Raw genomic sequence first — 23916 nt, forward strand, 5'->3', positions numbered from 1 at the left:
AGGTGTGATGGTTAGAACATTGTGGTGTCTCATTGTGGTTTTGATTTGCATTTCCCTAAAATAAAACTAACCACTATGATAATTATGTATTCAAAAATTATAATATATCTTCATATTCCCAAGAAGATTTTTAAACTATCAATTACTATGAAAGCAGTTCAATACTACGACTAATAATACATAAATGAATAAAAATATTGAAAGCCACTAATCAAGGGCAATGGCTTTTCAAATTCTTTTTGTATTCACAGAAATTAAAAAAAAAAAAGAACAGAAACTCTAATATCTAAAAGAGGTAAAAAACAAACCTTTTATGATGAATATATGGAAGTCTCAGAGCCCACCTATTATTCAGCTTCCTGTTAATCTTGACAGGAAGCACTGCCATGGAATCCTAAGATATCTCAGTGCACTTGTGAAAGCTGTTGATACACCCAAATCAGAAACTCAAATGGCTCCAGAAATAAGGCAAATAACAGAAATGAGTGAAGCCTATCAGGAAATTGAGTGCATTGCCATGGAGACAATAGGGAACAGTGGGGACTGTAGTATACTGGTGTAACTGCCCATAAACTTCATTTCTTTAACATATTTTTTTCTAATTCAAGCTGATTTTGCTCAGATAATGGCATTGTGACTCACGTGCTTCCCCACTTCCCTTTATCCTCTGTATGCCTGCTCTTTAATCATTAAGTCTTGGGACATAAACTTAACCAAGCCTCAGGTCTATAATCATGAGGACAATAGGTTTTAGTTGGACTTTAGACTAAAGATAAGATCTCGGCTTTAAATGTGTTTCAACCCCAGACCCATTGAAGCAGAACAACAACACCACTGGCCACAGCACCAGGCAGGATGGTTCCATGGCTGATTCCAGAACCTAACACAATGATCTTTTACTTCATATCCTTCCAATCATCCAATCAATAGTACCTACAACCCAACTTTCTTAATTTTTATGACTGCTGGTTTTTCCCTATATAATCTATACTCTTGAGACACCCAGGGGGCCAGGCTTTTGAGCCATAGCTTTCCTAAGTCTCAGAGACTTGCAAGTCTCTAATAAAACTTACTTTCTTTATTGTGAAACCTACATGTATCTTCTCATTGACTTAGATGGGCACAGTCAGACAGATCCCCTTTTTGTTCCAATAACATAATTTTATGCCATAAAATATAACCAATGTAAATGCTCAAATTGGTGATTATTACTAAATGTATAGAATTGTGCAAACTCCCCCACCATTCATTTACCCATTAATTAATTAATTAATTAATTATGTATATATGTATGTATGTATGTATGTATGCATGTATTTATTTTTTTCCTGGCTTTATTGAAATAAATAAATAATTAGTTGCTTGTATTTACATTGCACAATTCAATGATTTTTTTTTCCAATTATACTTGGCATAATTGGAAAAAAAATTGGTATATAAAAATATACCAGTTTCAGTTGTATAGCATAGTGATCAGAGATTCACATAACTTACAAAGTGATCACCCCACTAAATCTAATACCTCTCTTCCCCTTTTCATATTTATTACAATATTATTAACCACCTTCCTATACTACATTCTACATCTTCATGTTTATTCTGCAACTATCCATTTGTACCTCTTAATCCCTTTGCCTTTTTTTGTCCCCCAACACTACCATTTAGTAGCGCTCGAAATATTCTCTGTATCTACTAGTTTATTTCTGCTTTCGTTGTTGTTGTTTATTTTGTTCTTTAGATTCCACATGTAAGTGAAATCATACGATATTTGTCTTTCTCTATCCGAGCCATTTCAGTCAGCGCAATACCCTCTAGGTCCATCAAGGCAATGTCTTTTTCCATTCCCTTCCTTTTAGTCTATGTGTGTCTTTTAATCTGAAGTGAGTCACTTGTAGGCAGCCTATGTAGAGGTCTTTTTTTCTTATCCATTCAGCACTTAATTCTTTTCTATTTGAGGTATTTGTTGGAAGGAATGTAGTTATTACCATTCTTTATTCATGTTGTTGTTACATGTTTTATTCTTCTTAAAGAAGTACCTCCAACATTTCCTGTAATACTGGCTTGGTGTTAATAAATTCCCTTAGCTTATTTTTGTCTGGGAAGTGCTTTATCTGTCTTTCAACTCTAAATGATAACTTTGCTGTGTTAAGGGTGTGGTTCTGGGCAAAGATATGCTAACAGTCAATTTCTGCTTCTGTAATCTGCTTGCTTGTTTGATGTTAACTAGGATGTGGCTAGGCTTTATAAGCTGCCTCTTTTGGAAGCTCGAGGCTGATCTCTAACTCTGTATGGTAGAGAGTCAGTTGCTGACCGGCTAATAAAGGCTCATAATTCATCTCAATTGGCTCCGTGGGTCTTAGAATTGATTGCGCCGTAACAGCTGGATAAAGTATTCTTGGTTGTAGATCCTAGTTTTTCGTCATATTGAATATTTTGTGCCATGTCCTTCTGTCCTGCATAGTTTCTTTAGATAAATCAAATAGCAATCTTATGAGTCTTCCCTTATAGGTAACTAACTGCTTTTCTCTTGTTGCTTTTAAGATTTTCTCTTTGTATTTAATCTTTGGCATTTTAATTATGATGTGTCTTGGTGTGGGCCTTTTTGGATTCCTGGATTTGGGAGACTCTGAGCTTTCTGGGGTTTTATGTCTATTTCTTTCACCAGGTTAAGGAAGTGTTCTGTCATTATTTCTTCAAATAGCTCTTCAAAGTCTTGTTTATTTTGTTTGTTTGTTTGTTTGTTTGTTTGTTTTAGTATCCCTATGACATGGATATTTTTACATTTAATAGTGTCCCATAGGCTCCTTAAATTATTATTATAGTCTTGGCTTCCTTTTTTTCGCCATTCTGATTGAGTGTCCTTGGCTTCCCCATCCTCTATATTGGTCATTTGATCCTCTTCTTTATTCACTCTGTTTATTCCGTTTAATATACTTTTCATCCCAGAAAATGTGTTCTTCATTTCTGACTGGTTTCATTTTATAATTTCCATTTCCATTTTTATATTTTTTATCTCTTTGTTTAAGTTCTTACTGAATTCACCTACACTTCCCCTAAGTTCATTGAACATCTTTATAACCAGTGTTGTGAACTCTGCATCTGTTAGATTGCTTGACTCCATTATTTCTGGATCTCTGTTTTGTTCTCTCATATGGTTTCTGCTTCTTTGTCTTCCCATTTTGGCTGCCTTTTTGTGTCTGTTTCTATGTATTAAGCAAAGCTCCTAAGTCTCCCGGTCTTATTAGCATGGCTTTGTTTAGTAGGAGTCCAGTGGCACAGTCCTGAGAAGGATTCAGCTACAGGCCAATTTTAGTCCCAGCCTGTGACCCTCTGGGGCCATCTGTTAAGATTCAGCAAGTAATCCACAGATGCTGTGCTTATAGTTGCCTCAAGAGACCTCACCATAAACCGTGATCTGCTGTGAATCTTGGCGCAGCTCAGCAAGGAGCACTGAACTCGCCGTGGACACACCTGGATGTGGCTTGGGTGGGGCCATGAGTTTGGGGAGTTGGAGTTTTAGAGAATCCTCTGGGAGGAGCGACCTCTGTTTTCCAGTTTGATGATGTCTGGGCTTTGGCAGCATGAGACCCCACACTGGGAGAGTGGAGGGCTCAACAGAAGAACAATGAATATTGTCGGCACTTCTGCCTGGGAGAGATCCTCACTTCCGGCTCTCACTTTGATGACTCAATGATGTCTATAAGTCCTCAGTGTCCTCCAAGCAGCTGACCTGGCTCTGGTGCTTAGAGCAAGCAGGGTGTCACTGTGAAAGTCTGCTTGCAGACACGGCCCCTTTAAGAGACGTCTGCAGCTGCCACAGCCTCTGTCTCATTCAGCCACTGGGGACTGGGCAGCCTTGCATCCTCACCCCTTTTTATCTTCTTCTGTCGCAGGGTGATTTCTTATTTCTCTCCTTAGTTGTAGGAATTGTTGATCTAGATACCAGGCGATTTTCCTTGCTGCTTGCTCGTTGTTTCTGCCACTACTTTGATTTGATGGTCAGAAGGATAAACAGAGCTTTATCGTCTATGCCATTTTTTTTCTCCTTCTCTTGCCACCATTTGGTTTTAAAAGATTTTCATCATCATCAAAACTTTTCTCATATCCATTTACAGTCACTCTCCACTCTTATCTCCAATCCCAAATAACCACTGATCTGCTTTTTGTCTTTATAATACATAGGCTTTAATTTAGCAACTTCTCTATTGGGTTGAGGTTATATTGAGGCAAATAGAATTAATATCATATTTATGTTTTTATTCAGCAAATATTTACTAAATACCTATTAGGTGTTAATACAGTGGTAGATATACTTTATATCCATCATGGTATAAATAGTTGAAAGACGAAAGCATACAATGAAATTCAATTGAAAATTTCAAGAGTTGGGGGTCAGACAAAGTAAATATAAGCTTCCTGCTTTATAGAATTTTATTATAGATGTAAATTAAATGATACTGTTGGGGATAGGAGGAGGAAGTTTCTCTCTCTACCCCTCCTGAGTTCTAATGGCTGAAGTAATAATAAAATTGACACAAAACCAGATTAACAGAAAAAAAAAATAGTTTAGTATGTGCATACAGGAGGTCAAAGATGATGCCCAGAGAAATGATCGAAGCAGGCAGTGTTTTTATACTACTTAGACAAAGAAACAATAAATTTGTGAGGATTTGACAGGATCAGGAATCTTAGGTTTAGGTGCTCATAAGTCAGAAACCTAAGCAAAGTTTAGGCTTGGATAGTAACTTTGTAAAAAAAGTAACAAGTTTGTTTATATAGGCTTTTTAGCCCTAAATTCCTAAACTCTGGCAATAAGGGTCTCTCTTTCGATCACACACACACACACACACACACACACACACACACACACACACCACACTCTGAAGCGAGGAGGGCATCTTTCACTGGGGAGATTTTTTTATGCATTCAAGTAGACAAAGGAGGGTCAACATGCTTTTCTTGCACAGGACGCTTTTCAAGTAATTTTAATTCAAAATAATCAATATACCATTGTGAGATATTTTGGGAATGCTTGCCTTGGGTCCCAACAATATACAACTTAGAACATAAGCAATATAAATTGGTGAAATGGTCAAAATCACTGAAATAGCTTCTGCACTGAGTTACTGATTCATGAACATACTCATCAGATATTACCAACTGTTACATGTATTAATACAGTATGCCATCAGATGTTCCTAAATTATTCCATTTTATGGGAATAATTAAATAATTTATTTAATTTGTGACACAAAGTAGAAAAAGCAATATATACTTGAATTGTTTAATGACTGCTCTACAAAAAAATATTCTGTAACACTTCTAACTTTCTTTAATGTTTTGACCTATAGTAGCATATGATTAGTCCTGTTAGTCATGTTTAACATTACTCATTAATTGATTCATTTAACAGCCATTCTGTTTGCCTTTACTATTTGTTAGATAATCTTTTACATGCTGGGAAATTAGTATTAAACACAAGGAGAGTCCTTGATACTCTGAAACCTACAGTGTGTTGGAGGAAACAGACAATAATAGTTAAAAATTTAAAGAAATACACAAAGGAAAATAAAACAGGCTAAGGGAATAGAGAGTTATGGTAAATGGGAAAGGGCTTATTTAAAAAAAAATAATCAAGGTAATTGTGTCTGAGATGGTAATATCTGAGCAAAACTTAAATAAAATGGGAGATTAAAATATGCAGTGTATAGAGAAGAGCAATCCAGTGAAAGGATTCATGCTGAGGCCCTGCAGCAAGAAACTGCTTGCCAAATTTGTGATAGCAGGAGGTCAGTGTGGCTAGTGCTGAGTGAGGGAGGAGAAGAGTATTAGATATGGGATCAGAAAGGAAGCCAGGAACCAGAGTATGTGTGCCTTGTAGACACAGCCAAGAAATCAGATTTTATTCTAAGTGACATAAGAAACCACTGAATTGTTTGGAGTAGAAAAGTTACATGATCTAATTACACTTTAAAAGGTTCACTCTGCCTTTTGTGTGGAGGATTACAGTAGGGAAAAAGGAGATATGGATGGAAGTTGGGAGATTAATTAGAAAATTATTGTTTACACGCCTTACTGTTAAAATGTACAGTTGAAACTTATAAGATTTTGTTAACCAATGTCACCATAAAATAAATTAATTAATTTAAAAAATAATAATAAAATAAAATTTAAAATGGTTGTTATTGTTTGATGGTTTTAAATGAGAGTAGTAGCGATGGAGGTAATAAAAAGTGACTCAATTCTGGATAATCTGTATTTTGAATATAGATCCAAAAAGAGATGCGCGCGCACACGCGCGCACACACACACACACACACGCACACACATATGGGTTGTAAGGGCAAATCAGGTTGTCACCAAGGATTTTGTTATAAGCAACAAGAAGGATTGAGTTTCCATTAACTGAGATGGAGAAGTCTATTGGCCAAGCTGATTAGACGGTATTAAGAATCAAGAGTTCAGTCTGAAGCATGGTTTGAGTTGTCTGTTGTGCATACAAGTGAAGATGTTGAGCAAGAAATTAGGTTGATGAAATTCATGGCATAGGTCAAGCCTGGGGATTTAATTTTAATACTTATCCATGTAAAGATAATATTTAAAAGCCATGAGCCTAAATGAGACCACCCAAGACATGAGTGTAAACAATAGAATGGAATAGAATAGAATAGAATAGAATAGAATAGAATAGAATAGAATAGAATAGAATAGAATAGAATAGGAGAGTAGGAAGGTCTCAGGACTTAGATTTGGAAAACTACAATGTTTACATGTCTGGGAGATGAGAAAAATACAACAAAGGGGATTAAGAAGAAACAAGCAAGACAGTTGATAGAGAATAAAGAATGGTTTCCCTGAAACCATGTGAAAAAAATCTCTCTATGATCACTATTATAGAACAGGAACAATAGGTGCAGACAACTATCATAAACTTTTACTAATGTTGAAAATTTGAAGTTTTCCATGATTTATCAGCCTTTAGGAGCAAACTAAATCAAGATAACATTAGTAAGTGAATTTTATTAGCTTGCTGCTTTTATCTTCTGATGCTAAACCTCTAGGCCCCTGAAGCTTTGAATAACAAGGGTTGTGCTGTATTCAAAAACTCTATCTCCCTTTGTGAACTATTCCTATGTTAATGAGTTTGTTCACTATGCCTTCCTATTTCTTTAAGATAAATTCTCTTGTGAAGCTTCTTTATTCTTTACCTCCAAATAAGTTTTTGTTTGGTTGATTCTTAGACTTACTTGACATGCCCAGATATGTTTGAACTCCAGCAGTAGACACAGCTGGAGTTATTTTTTCAGAAGACTCCTCAGCAAATAGACTTCAGTTGAGCCTTTCTCTTCAATTCATCAGAATATGTCCAAACATGTCTAAATCTCTAGCTGTTTCTCACTATAGACATATAATCTGAATTACATTTTCTGCCGAGGTATGTACAAGATACAATAAAAATAATCTGTAAAAAAAAAAAAAAAAAAAAACAGGACAGAGGAACTAATTTTGCTTGGGGAAAATGGAAAAAGCTGGAAAAGCAAAAGGAGTCTTTACAGAAAAACTTTGACCTTGAAGTGGACCTTGAAAAATATGTGTGGTTTTACCAAATTAAGTCAATGGGCAGAAATGGCATTGTAGGTATAGGGTACATGAACAAAACCAAGGAGGCATGAAAGTGCATGATAAGTTCAAGAACAAGCAAATTGCCCTTTTCTTAGAGGACAAAGCTGACTGATGTGATAAAAATAGAAAAATATGTCTATTCAGATTGTGAAAAGCATCTTATGTGTGCTAAGAGGTTCTAATTTTAATCTATAAGTAATGGCATTGAAGGTTTTTGAGCTGGAAAATATTATTGAATCTCTATTTTAGAAAAATATAACAATACTGTGTAGATGACAGGGAAAGACACGAGAATTAGTGGAATAGTTGAATAAGAAAATGAAGAACTAAACAAAAAGATAGCAATTGGATGAAGAAAGGACAAGTGTGATCAAAATTCTTGGAAGTAGAGTTGACAAAACTTAGTGTCTATATAGTTAGTGAAAGAAAAGTAGGCATAAAAGTTGATTCTGAAATTTCAGTATTGATGGCTGTATAGATAATGGTACAATAGGAGAGACAGTAGACTCAGTTTGGAATCAGTTGAGTTTAAAGTATCTATTCTATATTTGGATACAGGTCTTTAAGAGACAATTGAAAATCTGAACTTGCACTTAAGGAGTGAGGCATAACCTATAAATACAAATTTGGGAACCATCAACATAGAAGTTAATTAAAGTTATAGGCAGTCACCTGGGGAAAAAGAAGATAACAGATTTGTTAATTCATTAAACAAATTTCTAACAAAGAGGTTACAACAAAGAGTTTCCTAACAAAGTGATGTGCTAGGACCTGAGAACAAAATTGGGAGAAAAGAGACACAGTCTCCGTTCTTGTTAATCTGAAGCTGATTATTAACTTGTGTGGAGAGACAGATGTCAAACAGCAAATTATGTGATGAATTACAGTTTTGGAAAGTGCCTGTAAAGAAACTGTGTATGGTCCTTTAAAACAAAAAACAAAAAAACAAAAAAACAAACAAAAAAAAATCCCTGTGGCAGAAGAATCTGAAGTAGTTGTTAGGAATTGAAGGTAGTCAGGGAAAGATTCTCAAGGAAATAACTTCTGAAATACGAAGAAAGAGTAGAACTTAACTAAGCAATAAGAAATGGGGGTTAAAGGGGAAATTCCAGGATGAGAATAAGTTTTTGCAAAGTCCGAAAGGGCAAATAAATGCAGAACTTTGTAGAACTGAAAGAAAGCCAATGTACTTGAAACACATAGAGAAGGTATGTATTACTTTTCTTGAGACACAGGAGATTAGATTAACAGAAAATTTCTTATTATTAAATTTCTAGTAATATTGGGTAGAATATGTCAAGCATCCTTTTTATATGCGTATCAAAACCTACAGTAAAGGAAATTGCTGGGGGCCCATCAAAATATGATTTATAAAAAGTTATAAACATGATTCTCATAAAAGAGTAAAGTGAGGATGTGTCACAAATTTATTTAATTCATTAACAAAGGAATTAGTGGGATAACCAAATTGGATCAAAGGGGAATTAGAGGAAAAGGGGTTTTATAATCTAAAAAAGTCATACTGAAATGTTTGTTAAATTAAATACAGAATTGGTTAATTAATATCTTATGAAAGAATAAGACCACAGTCTTTAGGTTTATTTGGAAATTATTATATATTTCTTTTACCTGATAGGAATTATTTGCACATCTACTAGACAAAACCCAACAAATTAACATGCACCTTTTCAGGTTCAGGGCCCTAGTAAATAGTATGTCCAACTAAGTGCCTTACCCTAAAGAATTAAATAATCATTGGATGAGCCCTTTAGCCAATGCACTGGTATGATAATGAATGGGAAAATAGTTATTGGCACATTTGATTGGTATCCCAGAGACCTCTTAAATTATCCTCATTTTGGCGGTGGGGGGTGGGGATTCTTTTTTGTTGTTGTTGTTCAGATTGGGTATATTCTGCTACCTTATCTTCCAAATTGCTGATTCGATCCTCTGTTTCATTTAATTTACTGTTGATTCCCTCTAGTGTATTCTTCATTTTAGTTATTGTATTCTTTGATTCTGACTAGTTCTTTTTTATGTTTTCTATCTTCATTTTTATGTTTCCTATCTCTTTGTTGAATTTCTCAATGAGATAATTGAGCATCCTTATACCTAGTGTTTTAAACTGTGCTTCTTGTAGATTGCTTGTCTCCATTTTGTTTATTTTATTTATTTATTTTTTTCTGGAGCTTTATTCTCCTCTTTCATTTGAGACATGTTTCTTTGTTTTCTCCTTTTGGCAGCCCTCTGTATTTGTTTCTATGTATTATGTAGGGCTGCTATGTCTTCCAGTCTTAGTAGTATGGCTTTATGTAGTAGGTGTCCTATGGGTCCCAGTGTTGCAGTCTCCCTGGGTGCTCCAGGTGTGTCCCTTGTGTAGGTAGTGCATGACCTCCTATTGTAGTTGGACCCTGGTTGCTGTTTGTACATCAATGGAAGGAATTGACTGTTGGGTTGATTTGTTGTGAGGACTGGCCATGACTGCAGTGGAGGAGATGTTGTGCAGGGGCTGACCCTACAGAGCTCAATTCACTTTAGCAGGGCTCTGGTGCCTACCCAATCTGTCCTTTGGGTGTGTCATCCTCAGAGGAAGCTGGGTGGTACTCTGGCTCGGTCTGAAGCTGTCCACCATGCATGCTGGCCCTGGGGCCTCCTGGCAGGGGCCCAGTCATAGGCCAAGTTCAGCTGCTGCCTGTGCATTGTCTGAGACCACCTGGCTTGAGCTACCAAACAATTCGAAGATGGCTGCCACTGCTCTGGGCTTAGAGGTGCCTCAGAAGCTAGGCCATGAACTGATGCTGGCTGCTGCTAGTGCCAGGCTTAGGGCTGCTTAGCAAGAGGTATAGGGCACATTGAGGCCAGATGCTGCTTGTTTGAGTTTGCAACCTTTGAAAAATTTTAGGAAAGTCCTCAGCATTAGCCAAGACAGGTTGTTTTTATGGAAAAGCCACTGGAAGTGGCTTGGGTGGCCTGCAAGTTGGGTGAGGTGGGGTCTCATGGAATCACTAGGGTGAGGTGAGCAGTGTTAGTCAGGCTGATGGAGACTCAGATATGGCAGCTGCCTGTATGCAGGGAGTGGGAAGGGCACAACAAAGGAACAATGGCTTCTGCCGGCACTTCTGTCCCTCCAGCCCTCACCCTGAAGCCAGACAGTTCAGTTCCTCCCCTTCCCTTGTATGTCCTTGGAAACATTCATACTGTTTCCCCATTGCTGGAGCTCAGAGTGTACTTACTGAGTCCATGAGCTAGTAAGTCTATGTGTGGGTCCTTTAAGAAGAACATCTGGGATTCCCACAGCTCTCAGTCTCACTCAACCACAATCTCTGCTGATTTTCACAGCCAGAAGTTGTGAAGACTTCTCTTCTCAGCACTGGAACCATGAGCTGGGGAACCTGCTGTGGGATTGGGCTACCTCATTCCTTTGGGTGCCCTCTGCAGGAGAGATATTCTTCTCAATTTTTAATCACCACACTGCAGTGTGAGACACCTTGGTCTACATCTCTGCTCCTCCTACCGGTCTCAATGAAGCTTCTTCTGTTTGTCCTTAGTTGTAGGACTTTTATTGAGCTAGTCTTCAGGCAATCCCAATGATAGTTGTTCTGTAGTTGTAATTTTGATGTGGTCGTAAGAGGAGGTAAGCACAGCATTTATCTATTCTGCCATCTTGATAAAAAATGGAATGTTTCTTTTTCTTAATAGCTCCCAAAAATTGAATCTTCAAAACAAGAGTACACAACATAAATTCTATGAGAGCAGGGACTTTGTTTTATTTACTGCTATATCGCCAGTGCCCATAATAATGTTTGACATAGTAGGTATTTAGTAAATACTTGTTGAATAAATGAGTGAATAAATTTACACTTTAGTGAGTCTGAGAGCATTTGCTGTTCTCTAGAAGTGAGACTCAGAGTTTGATGGCCACATAGGAACAGGATGGCCTTAGGTCTGTAAGAAGTGAGGATTTGAAACTGAGAGGATCTTAAAAAGCCAAGATCCTCTAGAGTCTACACCATAAGGGTAAGGCAAGATCAGAAAACAAAATAAACCCACTAGCAAAGGAAGTATATTTTATCCTGGGTTCTAGATTGTAAAAATGATTTCCTCCTTGAAAATTAATTACCACGCATTGTTTCTCGCATGAAATTTACACTACCTGCATATTCTAGGAACATCAATGTAAAGTAATTAGCATAAGAAATGACCTCATTCTGGTGTTATTTCTAAGGAAGCTCTCAGAAGCAAACATAAATACTGAATGTCTCCAGAAGGATACACTTTCATCTCAGGATTTTCACACAGGATTGCAACAATAAAAATCCTACCAAACCCAAATTCACAATCCAAAATTACAGAGTACACCAATATGCCAACCATTATGAACAAAAGTTAACAGCATTAATAAACAGCAGATCAAGAAGAAATAATCCATAACACAGCCTAAATAGGCAGAGTTCAATAATAGGAGAGGTTGTGAATGCCCAAAGTATGTTTAATAAAAATCCAAGCAGAAAATAATAATGAGTATGGGAAGAGGCAATATTCAAATCAATAATGCTAAGAAATTTCTCAGAAGTGATGGAAAACACCAATCTTCATATTTAAGAAACATGGTAAAAGCAAAGGAAAGAATGGACTGAGATGAAGGTGGAGGGTGAGACAAAACCCAGATCATGGAGGGCTTCTCTAGCTATCTTAAGGATTTTGGTCTTTATTCTAAGAGCAATGAGAAACCATTGAAAGCTCTTAAATAAGGAAGTAACATAATCATATTTTATTTGAAAAAAAATTACTATTGACAACAATTTAAGGAATGGATTAGAAGAGGGCAAGACTTGATTCAAGGAGAACAGTTAGGAGGCTACTTCAGGTGAGAGACAATGACAGAGTGAACTAAGATGGTAATGGCAAAAATAAAGAAACATAGATATTTAGGAAGTGTAATTATCAGGAATTGGTGGTAGATTACATGTAAAAGCAAAGAAAAGTGAGGAGTTAAGAATGACTTCCAATTTTCTGGCTTGTAAAACTAGGTAAACAGCAATAACATTTTCTAGGTTAAAGAATATTAAATGAAGATCAGATTTATGGAAGTGGGATGAAGATCATGAGTTTAGATTTTAACATGAGGAGTGTGAGGTGCCTTTGAGACCCTTGAGGTCACTATGATGAAAAAAGGGGGTTGAGAAATAGAAGGCAGTAAAGATGACAAAGAAAAGAAAATCATAGGTGGTGGAGGAAAATTAGTAAAATGATGACATGAAACTCAGGAGACAAAAGACACAAGAAAATTTCAAATACTATATGAGGGCAAAGAGGGATGTGCAATGCAAAAATTGCATGGGATTTAGAAAATAGAAAGACACTGGTGATCTTAATAAAGACCACTTACTCCTATTTACAATAAAACCTCATCAGAATGAATAAAAGGAAGAGAGTTGCTTTAGAGTGAAAAACCATGGCGGTGATGCCATTTTATTAAATGGCATGAGTCTTAATTCATGCTAGGAACAATATTAGCTAATCATTGTTATGTTTTAAACATTAATACTACTAGCAAAAAGACTTGGATACCACCAGTGGTTCTCAGAGTAGTTGGGGAAAAAAATACAATGCAATCTTTTCAGTGCACATCCCCCTTTGCCCTCGTATAGGATTTGAAACTTTCTTGTATCTTTTCTCTCCTGAGTTTCATGCCATCATGTTTTACTAATTTTCTTCTATCCTCTATGATTTTCCTTTCTTTGTCATCTTCACGGCCTTCTGTTTCTCAACCCCCTTTTTTTCAGGATAGTGACCTCAAGGGTCTCAAAGTCACCTCACACTCCTCATGTTAAAATCTAAACTCATGATCTTCATCCCACTTCCATAAATCTGATCTTCATTTAATATTTTTTTTAACTAAAATGTCTATTTGATAGATATTCTAGAAATCTATTTGATAGATTATTTACTGGACTATATACAAAGGGATTAAAAATGATCTCAAAATATCTAAACAGGGCAACAGGAGAAAAATACCTTAAGCTATTTATAATAAGATCCAATCTAAAGGAAAGTATTTTCTTTGTGAAATAATAGAAAGGTATAGTGGCTGTACAGAACATCATAATAACTAGCAAACATTCATTTGTTAATTCATTTAACACATACTTACTGGATATTTACTGAGCAAGTTATAGGGACACAGAGTACAATGTGTTTAAGTAGATATGGGAGAGAATTGGGAATAGGTTGGGGTCACAGATACTATACTCCATATTTGATCATTAAAAATAACTGACAGTTTAATAGTTTATGTTTTAGAATCTGTCAAATACGTCTCTGTTATAACGGTCTTGCTCAGGTATTATCACAAAAAGTTCTTAGTGTCAAAATGACTGTGTTAAAATGGTCACATCAAAATGGTTGCATTATATTGTATTGTTTTGTTAGGTTATGTACTCTAATGGAGGATAAATTTAACTAAGTAAGATGTCATTTGATTAAGTAGGGCCTTAAATGCCAGGTAGAAGAGTTTAAGCTTACTAATTTAGGCAAGAAACTTTTGCAGATACTGAGTACAGGAAATGCATGATATACATTGTACTTAGGAATCATCCAGGTAAATTCGAATAGTGGCGAAAGATGCAGTAGGCTGTCATAGATGGATAACTTTAGCTATTAGGAACATCCGACCGACTCCCCTTGCTTAGATTCCTGGCTCTCCAAGCAATCTCGTGTTTATAATTTGACTGCCCTTATAAATTTGCCTACAGAGATAGAGTGTACTGCTCAGTGGACACATGTATCTGGATAGGTAATAGCTACATATCTTATTATAAATGAATAAATTAAATATCTAGTTTATATATATGAAATATTAGCCAGGCAGCAATAGCTAGATTGCAACCTTATCTTTAAATCATAAGGAAAGTCAGAAGGCATTTTCATCATGACTCTTAAAACAACCTGAACTACAGAGTTTTATAAAGGAGTTAAAAAAAGTTAGACTTGGAAATGTAACCTCTACAAGCTCATGCCAGCAACCAATCCAACACTTACAACTTTTCTTGCAGATCCAAAACTTTTATCTTAGTACTCTGCTCATAGTCCACGAAAATGTTTCTTCCACTCCTCCCTAGTCTTCCCATGAGCCCTTGGTTAATTACTATTTTAATCTTACCTTTTTTGAAAAAACAGCTTTAATGCCACCTGCAACAATAAACCTTTTCCAAATTCTCTGAGTCGGAATGACCCTTTCTCTCTTTGCTCCCAAAATTAGAACATGTAGTACCCTTGCCCATGTTATAGTTTGCGGTTGTACGCATATTTGTCTTAGGGGAATATTAGCTCCTCAAGAGTAAAAACTATCAATTTACCCAGTGTTGGTGCTTGGTAAATTTGTACCAAATTGAATTATCCCAATAAAGCAACAGTACTTTCATTATTGAAATAAATGCTATCCAATAGAACTTTCTGTGGTGAAAATGTTCTGTATCTGCCCTGTCCAATATACAATAGACACTAGCTTCATGTGGCTGTTGAACACTTGAAATGGGGCTAGTATGGTTGAAGGACTGAATTTTTAGTTTAATTTAATTTTAGTGTAAAATAGCCACATGGCTATGGCATTGGACAGCACAGACCATTACTGTGTAGCCATTTAGCAGATGTGTAATTCAGTAATTTCTGTGAAATATCAATTAGTCCTCTAATGTCAAGTAGAATCTAAACAATCAGTTGGTTGGTAGGTTTCTCTTGCTTCTCCTTGCTGATTTTACGCTGTGCAGAGAGAACTTTCATCAACACTATATAGACAGTCTATGTTAAACAATACTTGGAGAATATCAACAAAAGAAGCCCTAGACCCTAGCTCCAAATGGATTGGCATTTTATGAAAGAGAGTACAATCTAAAAGCATTAGAACATTTAAGACTATAATTCATCTTTCTCTACATACTAGGAAGTAAATTGTAATTAAAAATTCAGCACTGTATATAAATGTCTAATCACTATGTTGTATACCTGAAACTAATATGATGTTGTTTGTAAACTATAATTAAAAAATAAATTTAAAAAAAATTTAAAAAATGAGGTACTATCCAGAACCCTGAACAGGTTTCAGTTTTACTCAGTAGTTCACTGCTTCAGTGTCACAGAGAGACACAGCTAGAGTGTTTTATGTGTCATCCATCTTTCAAAAATGTACTGCTTATCACAGATGAGCCCAAGTGAAAATTCAGGGGTGGCTCAGCACACATTAATTCTCACAATCAAGAAACAATTCAAAAGTCACAACATAGAGAGTGGAGCCCAGTGGTTCCTTCAAATATGGAGTACAGTTAAACTTCCAGCAAGCACTCATGTGGTGACTTCCTGAAAATCTCTATTGACAGAACATACCAAACTCAGATAAAGTCCCTAATCCTTCTACCTTAGTGTTGTTATCTATTTATCTATTTATTTGTTTGTTTGTTTGTTTGTTTGTTCATCCATTTGTTTGTTTGTTTGTTTTTACCCTTTCATTTTAGATCTTGTTTATAACCAAAATGATTTCCAAGAAGAGTCCTATTTAGACCAGGTTGGTTATCATTATTTAGTTAAAAAAATATGGCAAATTTGCCAGCACCAATCTCTATGGTGTTTGTTTTATTATGTGATTATCATCAGAAAGTTTTTCTTCTGACTACTATAAAAGAATCTTGGTTTACAGAGATTGTCACAGATGCTCTTAATACACAGATTACCTCCTTTCTGCCTACTTTCTCTACCCTGACTTATGTTTATAGCTGTTGATATATACACCTAAGCTTCTAGTGAGGAGTGAAAAGCAGTCCCGAGAGAGAGACATTGAATCGACGCAAAGGAGTTGATGGCAGAGTAAGGTAGGTGGAGAGATGAGTAGATCTGACCTCTATAAACTGTCCAGCCCTGTGTGCTCATTTTGAAGGATACTATTAGATATCAAGAGCGTAGGCTGTCAGACAGGCCAGAGTTTCAATTCTGGTTCTGCCCTCACTAGCTCTATAACTCTGAGATGGCAACTTAATGAGTTTAGGACTATAAAATGAGGATAATAATAGCTCTTACCTAGCAAAGTAATCGTAAGAACAAAATAATAATAATAATAATAATAATAATAATAATAATGCCTGTCAGGCACTTACTCTTTGTTATTTGTGTTATCATCGTCGCTTGACTATAAGCCCCACAAAAGTCAAGGATCATGTCTGTCTTCTTCAGTGTTGTATCCCTGGTGTCTAACATAGTGATGGGCACATAGTAGACTGAATGAATAATTGAATGGTTAAAGGAAAGAGGGCTAGGAAAAGACCTGATTAAAAGAGTTTATATAAGATCTTGGCACAATGGAAAAAATTCAGGTGAAAACTATGGCAGAGACTTGAGAAAAAGAAGGTGTTCTGAGCACCTGCAGTGTTGTGTGGCTCATTGCAAGTGCTGAAGAGTCTGGAAACAGCTGCCATAGCATGTACATAGCATGTACATAGAAGTGCTCATGATGACCTGTTGCAGTGGTGGCATTTTATTGAGGGGATTAATGGAAATAGGGTGTTATAGTGGCTGCCAGAGAATAAGAAGGATTAGAGCTAATAGATTCATTTATGAAATCCCCTAAAATCACTGGGAAAGTTTTTGAGAAAAGTTGTATTTCAGCAAACTGTTTAGAGCTTCCATAATTTGGGTAAGATAAATTTGACCTTATTTTGTTGCCACAGGATGTTGAAGATCTAGAACAAGTAGTGACGCTATTGTTAGGTTGGTCTACCATAACAAAATCACTTTCCAATATTTACAAAATTGTTTTAAAATTAAACTTTTAATATCGTAAAAGCACTGGAAGTTCCTTGACATACATATTGGTACCACCAATCCCCCTGTTCTTTAAAATTCCTCATCATGGGTGATTTAATGAGTTCTGCTTTTTGTTCCTTCTTCATTTTTTCTTTATCTTTTCTTCTAAATTGATACTTTTTTCATCTCTTTTTCTCATCTTTCTGGCTTTCCTAAGTCTCATGACTTCCAGTGTAGTATCCAGTAGAGCCCTTAGGAATGTCTTAGTTCTTCTACCCACTCTGTTACACTTAGGACTAGAGATGTTGCCCACTCCTATGTTAGATGCTATTGTATGGTAAATAAGTTTCAAACAGAATTTGATACTTAATCAATTTCATCATGAAGAGAGCAATTTGCAGTTACTTAAATGTGTTAAATGAGCTATATAGCCTGAGGACTATTTATCAAATTTTTCATTGATTCAGTTTTTTTTTTTTTATAGCTTATACATCATTGTCCATATATTTTAAAGAAGGAAGAACAAACGAAGATCAACAAAAATATAGGTTAAAATTAGAGTGAGATGATCCAGGGAAGCCTGAAACTAAAAGAGAAGAGAATTTATATGTTACACTTTGAAATTGAAGTAGCTGATCTCTCTAGCTACTATCAAATAAAAAACAAATCTGGACTTAGTAAGGAGAGAGTTTATTTAAAAGGATTATTGCAAGGGAGAAAGAAATATTGCAATATGTAGAACACTGTGACCATAAGATTTGCAAGTCTCAACAGTTAGGCAGAAAAGGTTTTCTTTTATGCAGGAGTAAACAGATTTAGAAAGAACTGGGTGTGGGGAAGTGGGATGAAAGGGTGGCACTAGTTGATAGTAGGTATATCAGAGAATGTTTTAACTTGAGGACAGCCAGTTTTCAGAAGGCCGACAAGGCTTAAGTTGGCTGAGTCTGATAATGGGTCAAGTTTAGGGATCTGGGGGAAGGATAGAATCTTAACCAAAGTTTGGTTAATATGCTTATAAGAAAAAAGTTTCTGAGATGTTCTAAATTAAAGAAGCCAGAGAGTGAGAGAAAGAGCCATAATTGTTTGTTAATGGCTGCAGGCCAGCTAACAAAAGACTTCTCACATTCCTGTTTTGCCTGTTGGAACTTCACATTAATTTCCAGGTGGCTATTTCTGCAGATTATTTTAGTCAGGTACTACCTAACTTCAGGAGCCTCTGATTGTTGTTTATGCAGAGTTTTCTGGACTGCTGCCCACAGCCAATCTCCAGGAGCAGACATTTCTTTATGTGTACTCAACCCCTATCCCAGAGCTGGCCCTGCTTTCACCTATAGCTCATGTAAATTCTTATGGACTACCTCTTTCTTCCCCTCCTTCTACTTGTATAAAAATTCTTGCAAAACTTTGAGATGGCAGACATGTCTTTTCTACCTAGCCAGGCCGCTGGTGGTTTAGACTCCATGGCCTAAAACCAGACTACTGTTTGCCTCAATAAAACCTTATGAAAAGACTTTCAGCTGTGAAAGTTAAAATTTGTTTTGTGCTTAACATGCATTTTTTTCCTATTGATCAGTGGGGACCAAAAAGTTTAGCTAATCAATTATGAGGCAAAGAACGGGAATTCTGAGGGTCCATGTCTGGCTTTTTCATAAGTAAACAAAGTGAGGGGGCAGTGAGTCTTATCTATATCATATAGCGAAGAGAGATTCTTTGTAGTAATCCATTTCCTGGAACACAAACAGTGGGAGATTTTCTTCCAAGTTTTTCAGAAGCACAGGGCTTAGGGAAAATTCACCATGGTCACTACTTACTTGTTTCTCTCACTTTCTAAAATCTTTTTTGTTACAAGAAGGTTGAATTTGAAATTCCTCACACAGACATTAATCTGTATCATCACAGACTAATATTTTCTACCCAAGCACCATTTATCTGGCTCATTACAACTCACCATTCAACAAACAACTTATATATCACTGGCCTGGGTGGTTTTTTTTTAACCCCCTAACAAAGATCAGTGTCCTGCAGTGTATTCACACTGACAATGGTGAATGTTACCTGAGCCCTGTGCTCTTGTTAAATAGCAACAATTAACAACCCCCCACCCTTTTGTGTGCCTAGAATAGGCTTATTGCAAAGGACTATCCTTTTACGTGACTTAGATAAGACTCACAGATGTCCTTATCATTTACCAGTGACAACCTCTAAATTCTTTTTTTTTTTTTTTTTTGGCTTCAGAAATGATTTGCTAAACTGTTTGTGCCCACTGATTAATCAGAGCAAAATGCCCATTAATCTAACTTGATCATACTTTAGTTAAGCTTCTATCCTTTTCCCAGGCTTTGACTCATACTCAGCTGGAGCCAACATACAATTCTCTCTTAGTGGCCTCCTGAGAGGCTGGCCTCAGGGTAAAACAGTCTCTGATTATTAAAGAAAAACAAAGTCAGACTCCAGTTAAATGCAGTAAAAACAGAATTTATATAATAGTCCTACTGATGAAGTAGGGGAGAGATCTCAATGCAATCTGTGCTCAAATCTGACCTGTGTGAAGTTGACTGGGCATTTCAAAGGCAGAAAGAGGAAGTAGGAAGGGGGAGTGAGAGAGGGGCTTGAGCAGAGTCAGAGAAGTACATAACTGCAAAAGCGAATGAGGGCATTGGTTAATTTCAATGTGATTAAGCCATCTGTGTCTGGTAAATGGTACTTATCAAAGTTAGGTTCCTGCCCGCTCAAGAGACTAGGAGGTAGGGTCCTTATTCTTCCTGATAATTACATTTCAAAGGAATAGCTTTTGGGTCATGGAGAAAGACATTCCTAGGTTTTAGTAAATACATATACATGGCAAAGGAATAGAAAAAGGGTTTACGATTTTAAGTTATTTTAAATATAATTGACTCTTGATCAACATGGGTTTGAACTGCATGGGTCCATATATATGTGAGTTTTTTTCCAATAAATAGTGTATGTGCATTTTCTCTTATTTTTGATTTTAACATTTTCTTTCCTCTAGCTTTATTGTAAGAATACAGTATATAATACATATAACATACAAAATATGTGTTAGTTGACTGTTTGTTATTGAAAAAGCTTCCGAGGAGGGGGCGGTCAAAAGTTATACAAGGATTTTTGACTGTGTGGGGTGTTGGTACCTTTAACCCCCGTGTTATTTAAGAGTCAACTATAAATGTTTCTAAGAAAAGTGAAGTTGGGAGGGAGGTCAGTAGTCAGGTTCGAGCTGGACAAACAGTACTCTTTTTAGCAGTCTTGAGCTTTCTCAGACAGGAATTTATGGAAGTTGGAGTTATCATCCTAGAGGTACTGTCTTGAGCTGTTAGAAGTGATGCTAGTGTTTGTTTCAGTCTCTTTGTGTGGGTAGTAGGTGAAATCTTTGTGCAAAGTCTGCAACTCTCATAAGCCAAAGTTGAGAAGAAAGCTCAGAAGAGCCTAAAGTTTGGTCTAGGAGTCTTCGTCAGATCTATTGTCTGATCATGCCACTTCTATCCACTCATCCCACTCCCCCACACCTGCCTCTTTCTAGCATTATTCACTTCTCCCTATAGAAGAAAAGCCCTTTCTTTCCTGACCCTATGAGATGCTTGCAGAGTCAGTGCATACTCTTTCTTGTAATTGCCCTCCTCCCACATTGTGACATTCCCCTCCCCCTTGCAAAAACCCTTTCTAGTAAAGTCTCTCCTTATCTAAGTTCAGAATTTTCTTTTATTTTATACCATAGCACTCTGACACTTATCACCTGTGATAGCTTGTTTCATGTCTGTGTTACTGTAAACTCTATATAAGGGCAAGAACTATGTCAGTTCCTCAGCAGGTAGTATTGTTACCGCTGCGGTGATGTGAAAACAGGCATAGCCCCAGTGGCATGATGGGAGTCCTTGGTTCTTCCTTGCCAACTCAGTAAAGAATTACAGATCAGCAAGATTTAGAAAAAGTAAGATTTATTGAAAGTACATTTTTGAAGAAGACGGGCCATGATAAGGAAAGCTGCAGCCCTGTTGAATTGGGGAGATGAAAAAAATAAAAGACAGCTTACACTCCAAGGGAGGAGCAGGTTTCCAGCAAAGAACATGGTAACAGTGCATAAGTGGGAAGGGCTGTTTATTTTGGGGCTATGATGGGAGGGTGCAAGGGCGGTACTAGATGGTTCTTGTGTGAGGTCACCTTGACTGACACTTTGCCTATTGAGCATGTACTTACCAAGAATTCGGTTTGTTATAATTAGATTTATAAACCTCTGGGCATAGGCATGATATTATGATGGTATAATGAGGCTGAAGTTATGAGAAGGTTAGGGTAGTACTTTCTGCATAGGGGTTTGTGGCTGGGTTAGCCAACAGCTTTTATGGCCTTCATACCTTAGGATTTGTGGTAATTTATAAACATAAAAAGGGAGGCGTTTGGGGGAGGTTATTAAGGAAGGTCTTCAAGGGAGGTTTCTATGGTTACAGAGCTGGGCCTTTCCTTCTGTCTCTCATGACTACCTAACTACCTAACATTATCAATTAATAGGAGCTCAATAAATATTTATACAGAAGAGTACATAAGTAGGATGATATATTAAGAATGTACGCATAGTTACAAATACATAGAACAGAATTATATCATTCAGTTTCATATATTGACTCTGTTATCAACTAAATATTTTCAAGGGGACAGGGGATAAGTAATGGTGCTAGTGATTTATTTGAGAAAATTTGACTCTTTAGGTACTGAAGATGACCAGAGACTGATAATATTGCCTTTCCCCCCTTTCTTATAGAAATATGAAACTTCTCATTGCATATTATAGGAGAGCAAAAACTTCTCCTCTTCCCTCTTAGGTTCAGTGGCTTAGGCCTGCAAATTAAAGTGATAAAAAACAGATTAACATAATAAAATATATATAATTTTTTTTTTGCACATGGCGGCTTTACAGAAAAGAAATGAAAATCTAATGAAGCAATTATACTCAAGAGATTATATGCCATTTTAACAAAGGAAAATGAATTGTGGAGAAGCGATTGGACAAAAAGAAAGAGGGCTTCTGGAGGGTGATAAAATGAGGGAAAGTAGCTAAGAGACATATGGGGTAACTGATAGATGATGGTTATTTTAATAAAGTCTGGTGATGAGTCGCTCTCCTCTTTGGGATACAAAAAGGGTACCTTTCTCATGGAAAATTTATACCCTGCTTTTAGGCAGATTGGAGGAAGGCAGAGGACTCGTCTTGCATCTGCTATTTCTCAATTGCCTTCAGCTCAAAATAATTCATTTGTCAAAGTTGCATATTTTGAGTGGTGTATTCTGATTGATTCCCTTCAAGATCTTTGGTCATTTTCAAAAGAAAGAATTTGAAGATTTACGTTTTGATATCTTTTTTTTTTTTTCAGATGAGGCAACCCTTGGTTGACCTCACAGATTCCAAAAACCTTGTCAGCTTACAATCTTTTATTTATTTTTTTTTTTATTTTTTACGCCTACAGCACCTGGTCTTCCTAGGTGGTCTCCCATCAAAGTACTAACCAGGCCCGACCCTGCTTAGCTTCCAAGATGAGACAGGATCAGGCTTGTTCAGGGTGGCAAGGCCGTAGACTATTTTTTTTTTTTAATCAGTATCATGTTCTGCAATTATTTGTGAATTTAAAAAGCCAAAAAAGATTTTTAAAAATATGAAAATTTATGTTATATTTACTAATATTTTCCAGTACAATAGACTCACACTTAACTGTGCACTTTGGTATACTATTTAAATCAATCTCAAAGATTATATTTAAAGTAAAGAGGTATTTGCTGAGTATTTAACAACTCACAAAGCTCATTGATCTCATTGATATCATGGCTCAGTTTCCAGAGTGATCTTGGTAATTAACAATGTAGATGACTTGCTACAGGCAAGATCTTTGTGTGCTGATATTCTGGGTTTCAGCAACCTTTTTAAAGAGAGCTAATCACATTTGCATACCTTTTTCATTATGAAGACCTTTATTTCTGTCTATAAACTTTTAAAATGTCTTGAGCGTAGCAGCAACTTTGCTCAGTTGTTCAGTCTCAGTTCATTCATATTTTGATTGTTAAATAAAAGCAACATTGCTGTACAAGAAAGGAATATTTTAATTTTTTTAAAAAAGAAAGACATTCTAATTTTGTAGGTAGTCAAAAACCAAAATAATGTAAAAGATTTACAAGCAAATGGAGTGATGATACATTGTGATTTAAACAGTGAAAAGATAGTAACTGAAACTATTCAATATTGTTAGGTAGCTAGTCAAAAATGAGTGACAGGGGAACAAAGGAATAGGGACCTAGCCCAGAGAGTGCCCAAAGAACACCCTAATGATAGTAGAATTCTGGATAAATGCATTGCACTAGGCAAAGTGTTATACAGTAGCCAAACATCAATCAAAATGACCTCACTTGCCCATCACCTAAGAATGCCTTTGGAACCACTCATCAGGGACAAATATAATTTAGAGATTCCCACTTCTGGGTTGTTGTTATAGCTCTCTT

General features: G+C 36.3%; 1 pseudogene; it reads right to left on the bottom strand.

Moving 5' to 3' along the window:
- Positions 1–22883: 22883 nt before the first annotated feature.
- On the bottom strand, positions 22884–23002 carry LOC111746337 (annotated as a pseudogene).
- Between the last annotated feature and the right edge of the window lie 914 nt (positions 23003–23916).

This window comes from Pteropus vampyrus, unplaced genomic scaffold (assembly GCF_000151845.1).
Source record: "Pteropus vampyrus isolate Shadow unplaced genomic scaffold, Pvam_2.0 Scaffold184, whole genome shotgun sequence".
NCBI classification, from domain to species: domain Eukaryota; kingdom Metazoa; phylum Chordata; class Mammalia; order Chiroptera; family Pteropodidae; genus Pteropus; species Pteropus vampyrus.